We start from the raw sequence: 16249 nt of genomic DNA, 5'->3' as shown, positions 1-16249 counted from the left end.
ATAATGTTCTCCTCGCACCCTGTGCAACCAGTAAGGGTCGTCTTCGGCTTTCTGCTTGAATAACAACGGGGATGTCCCCCTCCCTCTTGACAAGGGTCCATGGTGCAGGCATCTCCCTGGCATCGCTGCCCTCACCCAGCTCTGGATGGAGCTGAGCTCAGAGAGGTTTTGTGGCATGAAGGCACGGCCAGCTGCACTGCTGTCACGTATTTCACATAGAAAATGATGGAGAAAAGTTAGCTGGAGGTTTTAATGCTGGTGCAGCTGCATGAAACGTGTTACTACCGTTACTTGTGCAGAATGGGCTGGTTCAGGAGGTTACTGCAGTTGCTGGTTTGCTGTGGACAGTATTAGAGCTGTTGTTTCAAAAGATGACCGTCCAAGATGCACTATTAAAGTCATGCGTAGCCATTGGTAGTAAATCCTTCAGTTTAGGGTGTGAATCTTGCCAGCTGCCCATCACAAGGAGTCCCTAAGCTTTGGATCTTGAAGGGAGGGGGGAAAAAAAAGGCTGATGAATACTGTGGAGCATGGAGCTGTGTGTGACTGTGGGCACCAAGTCTATCAAACCTCTAAGTGCATGCCTTACTTAGCCAAACCTAGAGTGGTAAAGTTTCAGCAGATGCCTGCTGGCTTTCTGAGCTGGACACAGACCCTCCATGCGGGTTGTACAGAGACTGTGCAGCTGCTCTACTTGTCAGGTACACCTGCATCAGGTAGGGCTAACAGCAAACCCTTTACACCCCAAAACACAGGTTCAAGGGGAGTTGAAGGAGTTAGGAGCATGTGTAACTGCTGTGCAAGAGATCAGGTCTTTGGAGCTTGATTCCATTCTGTTAGATTCCATATGAGCCTCTCCATTGATTTCAGGGCTTTGTATTGGTCCCTTATCCGTGATTAAAACTTTTTTAAAACTGAATTTGGCATGAAAACCAGGTGTGAGTGTTATGTTCCTGGCACAGAGCCAGTGTAGCCCCTTTTCTCCAGAGGTTGATGGTCTTTGGTTGTACACTACTTTGCCTATTGTTAGAGTGATGTCCTTCTGTTACGGACTGGTTTGGTTGGGTGTTTTTTTTTTGCTATTTGCAAAACTGACTGGCTTTGCTGCACATATGGAAGTTTTAATAATTATTCCCAAGCAGCTTTGTGAGTTTTTTAACATGGAAACAAGTTCTACATTACTCGTTAAATTGGTCGGATTTCAATAAAGTCAGGAAAACATATTGAAAACAGCATGAATATAATTTACAAAGAAAACAATCCAAGCGTTACTGCCAAAGAGTTTTCCAACAGGAAGGAAGAAAGAATTTCTCTTTCCCCCCACATAGAATGACTGTACCGTACATTAAATTAGTGGGTTTTGGAGTGAAGAAAACCACTGCAGGATCCACAATGTTAATAAGAGTGAGGCTGGTACCTGATGTGAAGATAGGTCTTGCTTCTTTGTTATCTTCCCAGGTAGGTTGTATGAATCCTGGCTGCCAATATTCCTATTTCTGTAAGTAGCTCTATATCAGCCTCTTTATACTTGATGAGACCTTGCTTGCTGTGTTTTTACATCTAGCAGTCAAACTCCATGCAGGGGCTAAAGTTTGGCATAGAGGGTCTGGATTCTCAGCAAGCATGGAAGAGAACGTGATGCTCTCTTGCCCCTAATATCACATTGTCCTTTAATTAAATCTGTTGAATCAGAGCGTGAATGAACCAAATGCAAAACCACGGGCTGATCTGCTGAAAACCTCTCTGAAGTCCTCAGGACCAGCACCAAGCAGTGAGGTGGCAACCTTGATTAAAGTGTCTCATCGCAGGTGAAACCCTTGTTGATTTTTTCCTGCTCAGAGTTCAAAGTAAAAAGATGGGGAGTATAGCAGAGCAATAATAGCAAATCTCATGCTCGTTTCTTAATGAAGTAGATTCAAATGTACACGTGCCATTCTACATGTATGCGGCCATGTGAAGGGGTTGTTACAAGCAGGTATTGACTGGAGACGTTATTGTTGTAATTACTTGGACTATCAACTCCACCACCTGAAAGGGAAATATAAAGCAGATCCAAACTTGCCTGATGATAGAACTTGATGTGAAACTACAACTGTGTCTGGTGACCACATTTTGCAATTTTGAGATGTTTTTGTGCTGACATGAAAAGGAGTCTTTCCAAGTTTTTTGCAATATAAAACTCAGGCCTCAAGAACATGGTCTGCAGTGATTGCACATTCTCCCCCTCTTTCATTGAGAGGGACAAGTTTGTCCACCCTGAACTTCACAAACCTTTCTGTTGAAATCTTGGGCAAAATCAAGATAATATTTACAAAGCATTTTAGCTTTGTTAACAGGGCAGGGTTTTTTTGCTTAAACAACAAACCTTTCAGTCGAAACAGTTCCAACACATTTTCTCTGTCAACTTGTATATAATCTTCCCCTGAGGTTCCTTTGCAACTGATATGAACACAGAGGGTGTGGGGGGAGAGTGGCGGTGCAAAACCCACAGACACATTTTTGGAAGGGCTGTGTTTTGCAATGAGGCGGCTGCGCTGTTTGGTTTGACACTTTCAGAAATGTTGTGAGGTTTAATTAACTAAAGCACTTTGTCATCATCAGAGAAATGGAGTTCTACAAGGTTATTAGTAGACTTTTTAAGGGCAACATCTGTATTGGAAAAATTAAAATCTTAAAAATTTTTTCTTACTAGTAGCGTTGGAGGGAGAAACATGGAAAGGGCACAGCTACTAATTAAATTATTGTGCATTTCCCCCCTCCTTCACTGTCAGTTTAACAGCTGTGCTCCATCTCTGAGGCATATTTGTCTTTATCTTTGGCCACTTTGTCAGAGTTGGCAGAAGGACTCTTAGGTGGGGTTGTTCTCTTAGCAAATTAAACAATGACCAAAACTTTGCTCATTTCTTCCATCATTATTTCATATTTCCATGTCTTCATTTTGACTTAGCAATATAGAGGCAGTGTGTCTCTGAATATGAAGCAAGGAGTGGGGATGACCCAAGGACTGTAGGGCCTACGAGGGTCTGTGTTTTCATGAGAGTGTTCAGGTCCTGCTCTATGCACCATACCATCCACCTACATATGAAGACACTATAGTAAAATGCTTTTATGGCATTTTAAGTGCATAAAAGTGCTCGGGTCTATAGCTTGTGTATAGGCAGAGTAATGCATTGGTGAGGTGGATTTTATCTGAGTTGTGTGACTATTAGGGGTAGTAAGTGCCATTTAATATAAGCTATTTGAGATCCAAACAGTTCCAGTGTTTTGTGTTTCTTCATTTTAGTGCCTGATGACCATCAGAGGATTTAATTTGTCAACAGACTACAAGTGGCCAAACCACCTCCATCAGCTGCTGTGACAGAATACAGTCAACAGGAAAAATGCAGGTACTTGCCTTTACTAGTCTTCTTCTGGCCAGTTTGGTGAACTTTGTGAGAAATCTGACTTTCAAGTTTAAGCTTGCATTCAGGCTTTATTGTTTGGTTGTGTCCATCTCAGTGGAGAACATGGATGAGGGGTGAAGGAGCAGGGCGGGTAACAACAGCACAAAAAAACGTCAGGAGATGAATCTGAGTAGAATTGAAGGAAGGAAAAATGTTCAGATAGTGGGAGTGGTGGGAAGAAAAGGGGCTAGAGCCAGAAAGTGGGATCCTGGATGCTCTGTGTCTTTTGTTCAGTGAGTCCCAAATCTGTCCTGTCCCTAGATCCGGTGGTGATTACATAGTTGCTTATCACTGGAACAGATCTCAAGATGTTCCAGGAAGACTTTTCCCTCTGATCTTTAACTGGACAAAAAAGAGGGCCAGGTTCAGATGTTTAAATAGATGCAAGTTCATGTCCCCTGGTGTCAGCAGGGTTGTTTGCACTGGGTCAGTCTGGCTGAAGCTCGTGCTTCTATGCTTGTGGCGTTGGTTTGTGGCTGCTGAGGTCTTGGGCTGAGGGAGCTTGATCACAGGGTGTCAGCCACAGCCTGGGTTTCCTTTCCTTTCTCCTTCCCTTGCAAAGTTTCAAAAGCAAATAAGCAAAACCTCCTGGGCCTGAAAGTCTAAACCACCTGCAAACTGCTCTGAAATTAAAACAAAAACCAAACCAAAACAAAACCACCACCACCAAACACAAAAACCAACCAAAAAATCCCAACTTGAAATCTGAAAATATCCATGGCTGTGCTGGGCAAGGTTTTCTGGGCTCAGCAGGTGTATTGTGGTGTACAACTGGAGATACCTTAAAAGACTGGAGCAGTACACACTCTGATGCAACTTTCCTCCAACTGAAATAGATGTAAATCTGCAGGGACCAGTCGCTGTCTCTCTCAGCTGCTGACAACCACAACCCTATGAGTTATTTCCAGTTTTGTACACCCAGAGCTGAAGGTTGGCGTGTCTGTGAGGATGGCAACAGGTCTGGTGCCATGAGACCTGCCTATCTCCAGTAGAAAATACAGTCGGTCTGTGCCCGCGTGTGACAAAACCATCCTGAAGTAACCTGCTCACCCAGAAACACTTGCTGGTGTCCCTTGTCACTTACTGGTGGCGTGTTGAAATGCTAGGTGAATGTTATGATGATCTTTTGGCAACCCCTGATGGAAGAAATAGAACACCGATCTAAAACACAAAGAAAAGGCTCAAAGAATCTATCATTATTAATCCTGCTGTCAGTTTTAATTTTGGGGACATTACCTCATTCAACACTCATTGGAGAGAGCTGCCAAAAATGATGATGTCATCATCACCAGGCACATCTGACCCTGGCTGCTGATTGCCAGTGTTGAGTGCAAGTTAATAAATCCCCTGGTACCTGGATACACACTGGAGTTTTATTACAATGCAGGCATTCCACGATACCCCAATAATTAAGCGGGCTGGGGTGGAAAGAAACCAAGCCACTACTTTTACCTAATTAGAGAAATTGTATAATATAATTGTCTTTCAGATCAGCTTCCTTCAACTGCCATTTATACATGTGTTTTGATTGTAGAGAAAGGCTAAGAGGAAAACTTGCATGTAGGCAGAAATATGAGCTAATATATGAAATGTGAGGTCCAAGCTGCTTCCCCAGGATTGGTACTTGCAGACCAAAGTGGCTCCTAAGTTTGTGCATCAGGACAGGCACCTGAGATCCCAAAGCAGTGAGGTGGTGGCTGTGGGACCTGCTGGGGTAGTATGTGACAATTGCGTGTGTGTCTGGTAGTGCTGGTGGCCACCAGCCCACCCCCATTGATCTGTCAGGCTGGCTGCTGCTGTCCTGAAACCCCATGCCAGGAAAAGGGCTTGAATTATTTTGTGATCTGGCTGGTGGGGGCTCATATGATGACAGCCACCCCTTGCCAGCCTGAAGCCCTGCTCGCACCATGGTACCTGGGGATGGCTGTACATGGTGTGGTGCAGACAGAGCTCTGCCAATCCCTTGGCCTTCCTTCCCCTGGGAGCTTGGGCAGGATGCTCCCAAATGTGGTCTGGAATGTCCTCATTGTGCAGCCTTCACATCTAGCACAGATAGTAAGGGTGAACTTTGAACCAAGCCTGACAATCAGGGCACTTCACCTCCAAGAGACAGAAATATTTTCATTTCTAAGGAATACTGCAATTCTGGCATCTCTCTGTGAACTCAGGAGTGGGGGTCTCACCACAGCCATGCCTCTACCTCCCTGCCACCCCTGTGAGCTCCCTGCCATGGGCATTCTGGCTGCTGTTCTCTAGTAGAACAGTAGAGCAGCCAGGTCTGAACCCTGTCTGAAGTCCTGAATAGGAGCAATATGGATAGCTTATGAGTAGTGGATCTGCACTTTCACTCTTAGCCTGTCTCCAGACATAGCCACAAGATGAGACAGACAAAGTATTCATAGGATTGCCGCATTCCCGTGGCAGTAGCAGCATAACTACTCCCAAATTTATAGAGCCCATTGAATAAAAGAGCAATTGAAGAAGTCATGTTGACGGAGCAAAGCCTTTGAAAGCAGGAGCAGAGCTGGGAACTTTCACACTAGAGAAAGCTCTCAAGTCACGCTTGTTTGGAGCTGACATCTGTTTACCTTTAAAGGTCTATAAATAATATTACCTTTCCTCTTTACTGACTACTGGAGATGATACTTTGCTTCTGTTTATGGACCCTCTCCTCCTCTATCTTGATATTGGAGTTATCTGGCTGAACGATTTGACATCATCATCATCACAGACATTTCCCCTATCTCTATAGCAACATATGATGATGCCACAAACAGAGGATTATGCAATCTGTGTAGGCTCAGATGGAAGGAGAGGCAGGGCTGGGAGCTCTGATTTAAACACAAATGTCTCTAATAACAGTGAGGAGAATACAGAAACTTGTTGGCAAACAGAATGTTTTTTTGTATAAACATTCTCATTTTCCAAGTTTTGCATTGGTGGGAAAGTGCCTCCTTAAAGTCCTCTTACACACGTATATATGTATTATATGTACACATTTGCACACAGATATGCATATTTGTGTGGAAATTAATTTATGCAAACGCAATATTTTTTCCCAGCATTGTGCAAGCAGAGGTGTTGCCAGCTCCCTATGCACGAACTCTAACGCATCCAGGATCTATTGTGTTTCACTGATCCCAAGGTGCTGTGGGTCTGCCCAGTCCTCTCACTCCCTGTTCAGCAGAGGACTGTCCTGGCAGGCCCCATGGAATGTCCTCTGTCATGTCTGGGCACAATTATGTCCTTGGCGGATGGGATCAGCAGCCTCCTTCTTCAGACCCACCCTGTCTTTTCTCTACCAGGTTTGTCCTGTGGCTAAAGCACCAGAAGAGAAGCACAGGGTTAGTTTTAAATCTCTGCCCTTCCCCAAAACTTCAGCAAAGCCTAAAGAAGTGCTTTTGAAGACCTCTCTGTGTCTGTTTCTCCAACAACAGGACAAATAGATCTCATTCTTAAGGAGGCGGTGAGGATAACTTCACTCTCCTGTCTGAGTGCTCTGGATCTTTGGTGGAGGGCTCCATGGAGACTCTGGAAAACATTCTTGTGGGCGTTTCTTCTACGTATATCTTCTTTTTATTGAACATACAAATGCATCCTATCTAGCACATGTTGTCAGAATCAATAACTGTGCCTTGTTAGCAGTTTTTCCATTTATGGCATATTGTCCTGACATAGCTGTAAAACCTCAATGAATATGGTTTTAATAACCCAATGGTATTTAATGTACAATCGCTGTCTTATTAGGTCTAAATTAAATCCTTACTTGAGACACTTAATTTAAAGTGTGACTGATCTTTTCCTGGCCTGGAAGGAGATACTTAAGTGACACTTCTTCCAATTTGGCTACATGGCTGAGGGGGTGGGATTTAAATAATGTATTTTGATGATACTACTCATCTGGTTAAAGCTGAATCGCATCATTTTGTGAACACTCAGAGACAGGATCAAATTAAACCCAACTTCCCACCAAGTTAACTTAGCTAAGCTCGGAGCTTAGCACTGTATGCAAAACACACACTTATTGTGACTATCCACTCATCAGCATCTGCTTGGCTTTTCCAAAGGAAAAAATGAAGTGCCCCATGTTTTTCTACTCAGAGTCTCTTGTGGGGTGCTTTTTGAGTTGACAAAGACAAGGCTTACATTCTGCTGTGGGCACACTAATAAAATAAACCTAATAAAATAAACATTACATGCAATAACGATGCTACTAAATCGAAGTTCAATGTGTAGTTAAAGTGTTACCCACAGATCTATTTAGAGTGATGTGCTTGGACTTCTTTCCATCCTTTTCCAACCAAGAGTCACATAAGCATTTGCTAAATTGAAAGCATCGTCACGACCAATGGGAGCTCCGCAAGCGACTTTGGCACGTGCAAATCTGAGGAGGGCACGGAGCTCACACATAGATGACATGCTGTCATTTCTGCATGCCAAGACCACCATTGAAGATTGGCCAGACCCAAGGGTTTGGAAGAAAATTTCTGAACAGAAGTGCCTGGTGAGTCATTGGAAGCTATCACATACATTGCTGCTTTGCTTTGTGCTTGGGCCACACAATAACTGTTTTGCTGGATTCGTGCAAGTTGTGTAGCTGAAGGTGGACAGGGAAACCTCCTTTAGTACAGACAGATATGGAGCCTTTGGGTTTAAGTCTGGAAAGACGGTGCAGCTGAGTGAACAGGCACTGCACGGGGAGCCAGGAGAAGTGGGGGTGCTGGGTGGTGGGGTGACTTCTGGCAGGACTTCAGTTTCCCAGCCTGTTTGGCCTCTAGGCCTTGGAGAGCATTGATGGAAAACCAGGCAGTGCCATCATTATTGCAGCCTGCAGCTCAGATTCTAGCTGCAGCCTAAACTAGTCTCTCTGGATTATTTTTGAAAGTAAGCTCTGGAATATTTTAGTTTGTTTTCAATATAAAGTGGAAGCTTGCTCCAAAAAAAGTAATAGAGAAAGAGAATTCCTGGAATTGCAGAAATCTTTTTATCTGTGCTCAAACTTTGCTAAAGAAGCCTCTGTAGATTCACCTGCTGTTGTGCTGAATGATGTGGCTCAGCCGCTGTGCTGGTTGCCACAGTGTGGCTCTTTGGGCAGTCACTGGAAGGGTGTGATGGAATTGCTGGAGAAATACATCCTCAAGAGCTGGTCTGGACAGACGTGTTTCATGGCTTTCTCCATATCGAACAAATGGGGTGATTTGTACTTGCTTTCTGTTGAGCTTGGTGTTGTTTCTCACTTTTAGAATGAACTTATGCTATGCCGTACTTCAAGATATCTTTTTTTTACCAAAGCCGCAGCTGCTGGAGTTATGGGATTATGCAAGAGGTTCTGCTCTCATTCAGAAAACCAAAGGAAAACTCAAGTTCAAGTGATTTCAGGGGGAGGGTTTATAGTGTGACCAAAACCAGAGGTCAAGCATGAGGATAATGTAAGTGTATTCCTCCTTTAAAGACCTCAAAATTATCTGTGAAGCATTGTCATGACTGCTTTAGAGGCCTGACTTCATGATGTCAAGTGTTTAGAACTGGCAATGCTGCTGCTGTATGCGAGTAAAGGGGCCAGACAAGGTCAGTTAATTGCAAGGATCTCTCTAAGGTGGATCACCACAAAGCCGCCTTGAGATGTGCTTGCAAGGCAGCTGCTAGAGAGTAATCAGGGCTGTCTCCCAGAATGAAAAACTTGGGGGTTTTGCAATGCCTATTACTGTTTGCAACCTTGCAAGGGGCTCGGGATAAAGAAAATGTTATTGCTATATAATCCTCTGAAAAAAAGTTTGGAAGCAGCCTGCCCTGGAGGAGAGGAGAATGTGCGTTGTTTAACATCACCACCAGTAGAGTCTGCACTGAGGGCAGTATAACACTTCAAGTAAAAATATTTGTGTTTCTATTATGTCTTCCATCCAAGAACTTAACTGCTATTTGGTTCAGTTCAGTCTTGGTGATTGATTTCTCCTGGATGCTGGGGTGAGAATTGTTTTAACAGTTTACAGATGGACAAATGAAATAGGGAGGTGTCTGATATATTGCCCAGCACTATAAACTAAGCTAGTGGCAGAACGATCGGATCCCTGTTTGATCCCAGCGAGGTCTGATCCCTCTTCTTTCCTTTTGTAGAGATTTGACTTCCTCCCTAGCATGTGTACACTGTAGTAGCTGAATCACAGCGGTAGAAAATGAAGAGGCTGAAGACACTGATGAAGGTGTTTCATAGTGATATTTATCCTTGTTCTAAATCTGGAATAAGCCTTATTGCAATAATTCCAGTTCAGGGAGACATATTAGCTTTGCACAGTTGTTGCTGATGCTATACCTATGTATTTAACAGTTTTTCAAATGGTTTACTGAAGTTCACAAGTTTTAAGAGCTTTTCCAGGATGAAAGAGAAGGGAAGGGTAAGTGCTCACCCAGAGGGTTTTCTCCAGAGCTCTTTTGTCTATCATTAATTAGGAAGGGTTTCAAGTGATAAAATCAGCTTGTTGTTATAAGTCATCCACATGCTAGATTAAAGTGGGCAAACTGACATGGTGGTTAAACCCTCAAAGCCTGAAGTCAATCAATAAAATCTATGGAAAATTACTCTGAGCAAATTAACATACTTTATTACATAAATGCAGATTCTTTTTGTTGTTGTTGTTTTTGTTTGCATGCCTCTGCTTGGTAACTATGCACAAATTTCCTGTCCACCCCAATTTCATTCCAAGATACACATCACACACTCCCCTTTCCACCAGTACATCTTCATAGGAGTCCATAATTCTCCAGAGTAGAGTGACAGTGTAAAGGAGTGGACCAGGCTGGCTGAGGCCACTGTGCCCCAGCTCCTTGTCATTCAATGCTCTCAGAATGGTCTGATTTAGGAAAACCCACTAAGAAAACTGTTGGGGTTAATTTGGCTTTTTTTGACAGAGCCAAGCCATGGAGCAGCTATAGTTGAGTGGGAACATCAGGTGAGGTGAGAGGGGGCAGAAAAGGATGGTAGATTTTCTCCAAAACATCTTTTTGATGCTTTCATTAAATTTGCCAATCCCAACCCCCAGAATTTGTAGAGAAGGTAACTGGATGCAAACAACTTTGGAGAGTAGAGCAAATAGGTTTGCAGAGCAAGGGGACTTAATGGTTTCTGAGGGCTAAGGACACATGTGATCCATCTTTCTGTGTACCCTTGCAAGCACTCAGCGTTAATACCTGACAGCCTTTTAGTGCCACTGAAGAATTTATTCTCACAACACCACTGGCAGAAGGAGGATTTCTTAGCTCTAATTTCAGTATAAGTAGGAATTTGAGAAACTGAACCATCAAGCTATTGCTTTCCACTTAGGTCCTGTCTATGGATATTTTCAAAAGATTACAAGAATAGATAGATGAACTAGAGAGTATCCAATTAATTTTAGTCCCTTCCTATACATCAGTGCTTCTAGAGCTCTAAGGATGCTGAGTGTGTGCAATTGTTTCAGATGATTTGGGCTAAGTCACCCCAGATAGAAAGTGCAACAGGCCAACAAACTAAAGGATTTGAGGTATTTTTAATTGCGTGGTCAAAAGCTGACAGTTTGCTGAAGGACAAGAGGTTTGAGGTTGTGAAATGCACGAGTTCACTTCTCTGGCAATAAAGCTCTGGAATGGGTCTTCTAGATGTTTCCTATCAAGAAAGTGTTCTAATAAAAATTTGTCTTTACGCAAATCAAAATTTTCTGCAGGAAAATTCTGACTTTGCTCAGTTGCCCCATTCCCTTGGGAAAATTTATACAGAGCTTCCTGGCTTCCTGCTGGGAAGAGTTTTGCCAATTTTATTTTCTGCCTGGAGGGAGAAAAACAGATTGCTGCATGTTTTCCAAGAGCCAGCAGAGCTGGGAGGAGGAAGGAAAGGCTAAGTGCCCTGGCTGTCTGCCTGCCACACAGCGTGGTCACCTCTGCCCATTGGGCTGGGTGGGACAAAGGGAGATAGGGGTCCTGGAGGCCTTGTCTACCTACCCAGAATTTTATTGTCTAGATTAATCTATTAAAAAAAAAAAAGACATTTTCAAACCTTTTTTTCATGGAGCAAAGGGTGCAAATTTGTCTTTTTAAATTTTATTTTATATAATTTTATTTTTTTTTATATCCTTGGAATAGATTTGCATTTTCTGGGCTGCTCTCCTCACACAACAGCTACAGGAAAGCTGAAAGGACAATTACTTTCGAGCAGGAGTCTGCAATACCTTGGCAGCTGGAATTCCATCAGATAAGCAATATTTGGTTAATATTGGACAGTAGGAGGAGACCAAAAGGCATAGTATGGACATATTGGAAAAGCACTCACAAGAGCTACTCATGGATTTGCAATATTCCAGCACAGATTGCCAATGTTGCATTAACATATTGCCTCAGAAGCAGTTCCCTAGACCCAATGCAGGATGAGCTGATGAACGGCTCCCCTCCTTCTCCATTCCACATATTTCCTTCTGTCATATTTCTACCCATTTCCTCTGTCTATTGCCAGTGGCTTGAGCAAGGTTGGTTCAAATGAATTTAAATCAGGGATAAATCTTGTCAATTCAAGTCACGGCTTTCCAGTCTGTCCCCAGGATTGTCCCCAGGGCTGGCATTGCCTTGATGAAACAGGTCATAATCCCTTCCTACATGAGAAGGAAGAGTTGGGGAGTGGCAAAGAAAAGGCAGGAAAAGGGGAAAATCAGTAAGCAAGCGAATGATTCACAGAGCAAGGAGGACATCCAAGCTTTTGCATTTTTTTTTTTTCTTTATTGTAGTTTATTCCAAATCCTGCCATAGCCTTTCTGGAGGAGGGGGAAGTGCATCGGCTGATTTGCATCTTATGTTACTGCTCACAGTAGGAGGTCTTAATTGGGGCACCAAAGAGCAGGTGTATGCTAACGTTAATCTTCCCTTTCACCCGTCACTCATGCAATGAATATTATCTCTCCCTCTCATTAGCAGCCCTCTGTCACATAGCAGGGAGCCTTGGAAGGGTCCCTCTGAAACTTGTTGGGATTGATTTTGCTGCCCGCACTGGGTTATTACTGCCAAACCCTGGACAACCGCTCCCAAGGAACACATCTGTCCAGTGGAGGTATGGATGAGCACCACCTAATAGCCTCAAATCATGTGTGCCTTGTGGATAAATGAGCAGTAATTCCTATATCAGCCTTATGATAAACAGATAGAGACTGGCTCATTTTGAAAATAACACATTGTGTGCTTGAGTGTTGCAGAGATGACCTTAGGAGGAAAGTTAATTTGGGAAAGATATTCAATTTGGTATTACGTCCAAATGTTGATTCCTGGAATCGTTACTCACTCCATAGTCAGGCAAAACTTCCCTGGATTTCAAGGACTCCAGCTGGAGCCAAGAGGAAATTGGCCTGGGAGACGATGAAATAGTAACTCTAGAATTTGAACCTCCATCTTTTGCAGTTCACCTATCACAGCAACAAAAGCCTAATACTTTGCTTGAGTGATGCAGAATATTAGGAAACAACTATGAGCAGCCAAGATCAACTAAACCTGCTTTGTTTCACTCTTTGTGCACCATGAACTCTGTCTCGTGATGAACCTGCAGAAAGGACAACGATCTCTGTCTCCCGGCCACGCATTCCTCGCAAAGAGAAGGGAAAAAAGGAAAGGCATCTCGTAAAGAGTTTATCTAAGCTTTTTACATTCTTCTAGTGCTTCTTTGGAACAAGTTCCACTTTGGTTCATTCAGAGGTGAAATAAATAATTATCTTTGCAGGAAAAAATTCACATGGTTAAAAGTATTATATTCAGACAGCAACAGTTTGCTGGCTGTGAGTGTGATCCGGGGGGATGAGCATCAGCTGCAGCCTGTGTTCTGAGTCAGAGCAGAGTCCCGTGGGAATCACAGCTGCCTCAGGGCCCTGGGGTTGGTGGATTTGCTTTAGGATGATGATGGTTGGCCTGTTCTTTACTTTCATCATTCCCATCGGTTGTTGGGAGGTGGCTTTCTTTATCATCAGATTCCTTCCAAAAGCAGTAATACTGTGATTCAGTATAATGGAAACTGAGAAACAAGTGGGACTGACACATTAATAATGTAATTCTAACTCATAATCTGTTTTTTTCTTGCTGAGGTTGGGTCATGGTATGAGACTCTTCTCTTTCCTGAGATTACGAAAAAAAAGGGCAGTTGTAGTAGCTGATTGCTTAGCCCTTTTCAGGATGAAGTACCTCTGGAAAAAAGCACAGGAGAAAGCCCTAGCCTTCCCTGCTAGAGGGCACATTTGGGAGCAACCTGTCTTGTTCAGGCAGTTAATCAGCAATGCAGAACCCCCCCGCATGCTAATATTGCTCCCAGACACCCTCCTGGAAGGTCCAGGCTGCTGGCAAACACACTGTTAAAAGCTAAGGTGGTTCTGAAATTTTCAAACGTTATTCGTCTTATGAGGAAGAGGTGCCATGTCCCAGACACCGAGATTAGATGCCACAAATTGCTGTTCCTTCTGCCTGGGGGTGTTTCCCTCAACCCATGCTGCAAGTGAGGACTGTAGAGCCCTGCAGACAGGGCAGGGGGTGGCAGTTGGGATCAGGACCCATGTTTGCAGACCGACCATCACCTACCGCGCTTTAACTAGAGAAGATTCCCCAACAGCCACATCCTAAATTTGATTACACTCCTGATTTGCAAGTGTGTTATTTGAATCAAACTTTCCAGGCCTAATCGTGTGTAAAACTGAGACTAATTATATTCTATAATGGTCCAATCTGCAATAGTGAGATGAAGTTCAGAGAAGGAAAGTGAGATTTCCTTAGCTGTGCAATTGTCTTCCCCAGGAGCTTGGAGCTGCACATGTGCTCTGTGTATCTTCCATATCACCTTGGGAAATACTAGAGAAGATAATAGGCATTCTCCTGATTTCATGTGGGTTTTCTCTATGGTCTTTATGGTCCATGTGTGGTCTTTAATTTTACAAACTTACCTGCACTGGTGGAAGGATGCAGGAACCTTATGGCCTTTTCCACATGTAAATGTGCTAAAGCACTTTGAGGTCAGTAGGTGAGGGTCAAAAACTGAAGATGTGACGTGTTCCTTGAAAGCCTTTGTGAAGGAAGTAAATATTCCCCATGAATATTTTTGAAGGAAAGGTTTTGTTTTTAAAATTTTTTAAATTTGCTTTTCTCCAATGACAAATGGAAACTTCAAAATAAATTCTGAGTCAACACATTTATTTTCTAAACTTTTTTTTTCTTTAAATTCAAAATTTTTGCATTCAGATCTCCAGCAGAGGGAAACAAGGACCTTTACAAGGAGAACCAATATTCCACTGAAGACAGGGGGATGAAAATAGTGGAGATAACCCTACTATGATTGTAATTTCTCCATTGGGCGATTGAAGACCTTTTATCTTGATATTCACAACCTCCTTACTGTCTTGTCTTCTAGTGAATATTAATAAGCATGTTCTTCAATTCCTGTATTTGTCTAGTGTACTCTAATCAAGTAATTACTGAAATTATAAGGGACGATCATAGAATCACAGTGCCTAAGTGCAGGAGAAATAACATGCTGGATTTTAACTATATGAATATTACAGATTTCATTTGCCTGGTGAACTGGCTGAGGCAGTGCCAGATTCAGTGAGATACCTCATGTGCTTAACAATGAGCGTGTGCTTAACCACGTTCCTGGGTTGGGAGTCTACAATCTCTGTTATTCCAGTCTGTGAATGTGTTGTCTTGAAATGTACACGCTGCAATTAAGAGCTATTGGATAATAACTATGCCATGAAAATGTCCTAAACTATTAAAGAGCTGAAGATGATAGTGTGCTTTTAATGTTTCACATAAACCATTTGGGATTTGAAGAACTTTCAGCGCTCATGAGGAAGTTAGAATATATGCTTGCTTGGGTTAAAGGGAAGGAACAGAAAAAGCCCTGAATTAAATTTTTGAGCTCGACACCCTCCACTTTTCTACATGTTGCTCAATTCTAAACAGGGAAAATAAAATCAGCTTTGTTCGTGAGCATATGCTTTTGACATTTTTTCTTCTTGGAGCTTGTGAATTATTAATAAACTAATTTCTCTTTATAGTTCAATCTTTGGAGACTTAAAGTGCTCACTCAAATGCACTGAACAAGAAGAATGCTTCAGCTCCCATCAGCTCCTGTCTTCTTTGGAAATGCTGGCCTTGAGGTATCTTTGAGTCTTTGAAATCAATCTTTTATTCAACCGGGAATTTTTGATGGCTCGGAGGTCTAGTCTGTTAATTCTGCCTAATGCCCTGTTTAAGTTTGGGGCATTTTCATCAGCTGATTTTCTGCTTTTACTTTGCTGAGGGACTAAGAGCATCCCTCTCTCCCTTCACCACGCTCCCTGTTTCTTTTTCACCAAGTGGAAACAAAAATGTTTGTTGTGCTCAACAAGTGGAGGGAGGTAGGATGATCTAGAAAATACCCAAAGTGGCACCTAGGTAAGATATCATTGAGTTTTCAAAGCCCATTTAACACAGCTTGATCTCTAGGATCAGAAGTACAGGTGTTGAAGGGATCCCTGTGCTCTTTCTTGCAACATTTCATCCCCACTGCCTTGACTGAGGGTTTCTTGTGCTGCTGGCATCAGTAGCACTCCCACAAGATTAGGAGCCTTTGCTAATATATCGGGATTTGCTCCCCATCAGAGCCTGGGCTGAGAACCAAACAAACTCGTTTCACTTATGATCATGTGTACATGTGAAACAAAAGCTCCCAAAGATAAAGCAACATTGCTCGGTCCTTCCATTCTCATGCTTCTAAAATAAATAAAAATTCCAACAAAAGAACCCCCACGAAACAAAACACAAACTAATGAAAAAGG

The 16249-nt window shown here is 42.8% G+C and overlaps 1 long non-coding RNA gene across 1 annotated transcript in view; it reads left to right on the top strand.

The window, feature by feature from the left end:
* LOC110359432 (uncharacterized) overlaps positions 1-16249 on the top strand; it is a 306576-nt gene that overhangs the window by 177115 nt on the left and 113212 nt on the right. The window contains exons 6-7 of the long non-coding RNA XR_002414620.2: positions 3284-3386; positions 15488-15589. This is a non-coding gene — a long non-coding RNA (uncharacterized LOC110359432). The remainder of the gene's footprint in view (positions 1-3283; positions 3387-15487; positions 15590-16249) is intronic.

This window comes from Columba livia, chromosome 14, assembly GCF_036013475.1.
Source record: "Columba livia isolate bColLiv1 breed racing homer chromosome 14, bColLiv1.pat.W.v2, whole genome shotgun sequence".
Taxonomy (NCBI): Eukaryota; Metazoa; Chordata; class Aves; order Columbiformes; family Columbidae; genus Columba; species Columba livia.
Note: the sequence above shows the minus strand (reverse complement) of the source record. Positions and strands in the feature narration are given on the sequence as shown.